Source organism: Malania oleifera, chromosome 6 (genome assembly GCF_029873635.1).
Source record: "Malania oleifera isolate guangnan ecotype guangnan chromosome 6, ASM2987363v1, whole genome shotgun sequence".
Taxonomy (NCBI): domain Eukaryota; kingdom Viridiplantae; phylum Streptophyta; class Magnoliopsida; order Santalales; family Ximeniaceae; genus Malania; species Malania oleifera.
This window is the reverse complement of record NC_080422.1, coordinates 19,925,069-19,931,068: the sequence shown is the minus strand read 5'-3', so window position 1 is coordinate 19,931,068 and position 6,000 is coordinate 19,925,069.

The window sequence follows — 6,000 nt, the reverse complement described above, 5'->3', positions numbered from 1 at the left end:
TTTCTTGGTAGCTTGGGGCGGGGACATAGGCAAGTTTGGGCGAACTCTGATAACATTTCTTGTGTCTGATTTTAATTTCTAAAATTTAATTTCTACACTTGAATATTTATATTTTTATTGTTGTGAATGATTGAAAAATACTGAGCCTGCTATATCTCTTTTATCTATCGGTTCGGTTTTATATTGTTGGGTAATTGGTTTTTGTTTAGACAGAACTTAGGTTATGCTTTACTGATTGCAGTTTAAAATTAAGCACACCAAACCTATGAAGAATTTTTAATACCCAATTCACCCCCCCCCCCTCTTGGAAATATATCATTCCCCTCAATTGGTATCAGAGCCAGGTTGCAATAAGCTTAACCATTTTTGCATAAAGGTTGCAAGTGCTCATATTTGGTGTATTCTTGTTTTGAGGGTCAAACCTTTGCGAATCCTCCACTGCTTTTATTGTATAGATTTTACCATTTGAATATTGAAAATAATTTTTGTAAAATCAATTAATTAGAGGTTTTGGAAAGAGTTTGTCAATGGATTTTTATCTCAATAAAAATGATTTTAAAAATCCATAGTTTCCCAAGCTTGAATGTGAATTGAATGAGCATGACATTGGTTTTAACGCATATCATTTGAGTGTCAAGCATTATTTATTGTGCCTTATGCTACTAATGTTTTTAAAGATGTTTATATCTTGTACTAGTAGTGCTAAGGTATTTTAGGAACATTAAGAAGCGTGGAAAAACCGAGAGAGAGAGGAGAAAACCACTTCAAGGGTCTTAGGCTTAAATGACTAAGAAGGAGTTAAATCAAAATTGGTACATCTTCCTCCTTCAACTTTATTAAATATTCTATGCCATGATTCATGTGATATTTTTGCTTTAAATTTTTTATGAATCATGTGATATTAGTATACCATCTTATGAGATGCTACATAGGAATATTTTATATACTCATAAGATTTTAGGAAATAATATAAAAGGGCTTATAATGATTTAAATGCTTAAGTAGTGTTTTATGCTTAAAATTTTAAATTTTAATATACACTATTGTTTTATTAAGAACCATAGAAGAGCATGCCAATATAAGAATTTTAGTGAAATTTCCAATCTAATAACTTAATATGTATATCATGATGATTGGTTAGTATTTGATTATATTGGCTATAGCATACTTAAATAAATTATCATTTCTTGAATTGAATCTTAAAAGCATGCTTAATTGAAACTCTTCTCAAGTGGACATGTTGACTTTTTGAGTTCAATCCTTATTTTGATGCTGATAAAGCACAAGTATCTCATGTGTGCATTTAGTATTTTTTAACAGGTTCATGATTCAACACACACATAAGGTAAAGGACACTGAAGCTTGGAGGAACATAAAGATTATATTATCCAGCGTATTCCATGAAGACTGAAGAGAAAAAGATGAAGACGTTCATTTTAATTTGTATATGCACTTAATTTTTATATCTCGGTCTGTAATAATGCATACATTTGCATGATATGACTTGTATGCTCAGAAATGCCATAGACTGACCATAGGGACCGAATGACCTTAGGGTTCGGTCGACCAATGTCGAATTTTGGGGACTATCTCAAAATGGTCTAAGTAAGACCCTAGTATGACTCTAGGTCCCAACACTCATGCACATATATCATACAAAATTGAGGAGTGTTGAAAATGCATTAAATTGAATATTATTGGAGAGTTTGAGGGAGGTCGGGCGACCGAACCCCAGGGGTTCATTTCACCTCGAGCACCTGAACTGCTAAGAAGTCAACAGTTTGACCATGCTTTGGGCAACCGAACATATTTGACCATATCTTCCTCGGGCGACCGAATCCCATGTTCAAACATACCTCGGGCGACCGAACTGGCAAGTTCAGGGTACCAAACTTAGTTTTGGGCACCCAAATCTCGGATAGAAACATTCTGTCTTTTATTTAGCCAACAGAACCCAGATTCAAGTACCTGAATTTCAAAAATGTCTTTTCTCTTTGTGAGTGTTCGGCCGACCGAACCTATGGCTCGGGCGATCGAAACTCTTGGGTTGCAATTTTTAACTGGGGTAATTAGGGTTAAAAGTTAATTAAACTTTTCTAATAATACCCAGCGTGTTCCCAATGGTAAAAAATTTCCCTGAGTCTATATATACCCCCTTCATAAGCCAAAATTAATAAATTTGATTAGCCAACTTCTCTCTCTATCTTATTTAAATTCTTGCACTTAAATTTCAGCATGTGTATGCTTGTACCTGTTTTGTTATAACCATCTTGCATGCACACAAAACGAATTGAAATGAGATATGCAGCACACGTGTATGTATGCACACACTGATAACTAAATTATTGTATGTACATGTTTCAATATTGAATGGGATATAAACTGTGGTGAATCAGCATAATTGTTTAAATTAGCAGAAAATGTTTTTCAAACCCAATTTACCCTCCCCCCTCTTGGGAATACACCAATGTCAACAATTGGTATCAAAGCCTGGTTGTAATAAGCTTAACCGTTATTTGCATAAAGATTGCAACAACTCATATTTCGGTATATCCCTGTTTTGACGGTCAAGTCTCGCAAATCCTCCCCTAGTTTTATTCTGTAGATTTTATGGTTTGAAATTTTGAAAATAATGTTTGTAAAATCAGTTGATTGGAGGATTTAGAAAGTATTTGTGAAAGTTATCATATTCCATCCAAAATGTTTTTAAAATGCTAACCAAACGTAAAAATAATTTTTAATTTGCATGACATTGTTTTAATGCATATCATTTGAGTGCCATGCATATCTTTATCTTATGCCTTAGTTACTGACATTCTTGCAAAGTTTATGTTGTTTCTGCCTTAGTTACTAACATTCTTGCAAAGCTTATGTTATTTCTTAGTGCTAAGGATTTTGGGAACCGTTAGTGGTATTGAAAAATTGAGAGAGAAAATGACACCACTCCAAGCCTAAACAATTAATGAGTAAAACTTAAAGGTATATCAATTCTCCTTCTAATATATTGAATAATTCATTGTATGATTCACATGATATATCTTGTGTTTGATTTGTTTGTTGCTGTGAATCATATGATATTTGTGTTAATTTCATGTCATGATTTGTATGATATATCTTGTATTAAATCTTTGTATGAATCATGATAAATCGTTTATGATCATAGTATGATGTCTTATGAGGTACATTTCAAAGAAATTTTTATATACTCATAAGTTTTTAGGACAAAATGTATAAAGGGGTTGTTATGCTTTGAATGTTTAAATGGTGTATATTGCTTAAAATTCTAAACCTTAATATACACTATTGTTATACTAAGAACCCTAAGAAAATCTAGCCAACATGTGAGTTTTAATGATCTTATCCATTCTAAGCTTAATATATATACATATAATTATGATTGGTTAATATATGATAATTTTGGCTAGTGCATGCTTATATCATTATTAGTCTATGAATTAAACCTCATAAGCATGTTTAAATAAATCTAATTCAAATGGATAAAATGTTTTGATTGCTATAAGAACTTTGATGCTACATGTGCCTAAATTTAAAAATATCAAATATGGCATGATTTGTCCATCACACAAATTTAGGGGTATAGGAAATTTATATTCTATACATTTTATAACCCTAAAACTCTTTTTGAAGCTTAACAGTTTAATCATCTTCAATTGGTAGCATAATTGAGGGGGAGCAACCTTGTTTTTCAAAATTCATCCAATATGCATTTTATTGTATTGTGTTTATATTTTTTTTTTTGATGATTTGTTGTTGAGTTGAATGCAAATATCCATTTGTGCTAAATGAATATATTTTCTGATGGATGGATATTTTTTTTTAAAATTTGATCTGCTTTGAGTTGAATGTCACTATCCATCACTTGCCAAATGATTATATCTTCGTATGGGTAGCTTATATTTTATTTGATATATTGATTGAACTACTGAATGTGTGCCTATATTGAATGCCTCCTGCATGGCAGATGCAGTGACGTGAATTGCATGCTGGTAGTGGATATTGGTTCTCGCATGCCCCATTTATATTGCTTGCTTGAATCTATCAAGTTTCAAGTACATGAAAAGGAAATGGGAAAAAAATCCAATTTACAAACGAAATGTTGCCGAAATTTTGGTAGAATTTTTACCAAAGATGAAACCATGTATTAGGATAATAATTTAATGCATGCTAGAATATTTTTGAAAGGATGAGTGAATCATAAAAGAATATTAATTTTCATCCTTAGTTATAGATGCATGTCGAACTATCCGCTGGTGCATGTTAAATTTTTAAATGGTACATGCTAAACAAAAAAACATGCAGTCTTTATATTTTTTTCCTAGGATGCTAGATAATTGAGTAGATTGTACATGTAAAATACAAACCACTATATAAATTGAAGACATGTACACATTATGTTGTCCTAGAAGAGACTAGTTCAAGGACACCATTTGGTCCAACTCTGTTATGTACTTTCACTCGGAACCAAATGGTAAAGCATCATCTTGTAATCAAACATTTCATATTTTGATGATGGTCCACTGACTAAGTGTTATAATTGGTGTATTCCCAAGAGGGGTGGGGGTGAATTGGAATTTTAAAATTTCTCCCTAGGTTCAACTAGTTTAGCAACAGTATATTCACAACCTAGGGTCGGTCTACCCAGATGTGCAGATAAGTAAAATACGTGGAATTTAAATCATGCGCATCATTCACACAATAACTTACACGTACGGTAAATATAAAGTGCGAAAATATAAACAGACACACAATATGTTATCGGGGTTCGGCCAATGGTGCCTACGTCCCCGCCTCTAGCTCACAAGCCAGAGGATTCCACTAATGGCTCACTTAACGGGTGGAGTGGCACCAATTAAAACTAGGTCAATTAGCACAGGGTTGACCTCAACCTTTACAACCAGGTCAATTCAAGGGGCTGATCTCAACCAACACACCTTAACAGGATGGTGCACTTAACTTTCCTAACCGGGTCTAAGTCAATCCGGGACTATTTCAAAGGGTTAGTCTCCCTCTTCAGGGCCCGTGCCTGGAAATATAACAATATGTTCACAATCAATGAAATTGGTACAGTGATTATGCTTTCATGTAAATCAGATATATACCCAGTTATGCGCAATCACTTACACCACCAACAAGATATAATAAGTAAGCTCAATGTGGGCTAATGAATATCAACTCTCAAATATATTTTCTATTGATGTAATTGGTGCGCGAAAGTCCAAACCTATATGATCTTTGTATCACAAGATGTTCAATCTAAATGCTCAAATAAAGATATCAATCAATCCTTATTTGTATTTCAACTAGTAGATCTTCTCAATAATATAAAGCTTGAGCACCGTATAAATTGGGTTTGCAAAAAGAATTTGAATTTTTGTAATCGGCAAAAGATATAGCTCAATGAATATTGCCACAAATATTTTTAACTCATAAACAACTATCTCTTCAAATATTTTTCAAGATAAAACACAATAGATATTTGTAAATGATTTTGAAAATATTTTGCAACCAAAATAAAATACGAGCTTCTCAAGATGTTGCAATGAATATACAATCTCAGAATATCGAACGAGGTCTTCTTAGGCAAGACTTATTAATAAAGTCTCCTAAGAATACTCAAGATTTTGCTCTCAAGAAAATGGAATCAATCAGGCCAAGCAAAGAGAGCAAACCTATCACAACAATCACTCAATCAACTTACAAAGAGTTTAAGCAATGGTAGTGGGTAAGTATGAGTGAATGGAGTATAAAAATGAGTATTAGGATTTTTGAGAATGAGAGAGAATTTATTAATCAAGTTGGCTAATCTCTTACTAATCATCCCAAATGAAGGGGGGTATAAATAGACACCCCATGAATTATGACCGTTGGGGACAAGGTTGGTATTATTAGAAAAGATTGAATAACATTTAGCAATTTTAACCTTGCTAAAAAATAGTTAATCACGGTAAAAAAAACAAAGCAACCCGAGAGCACCAGTCG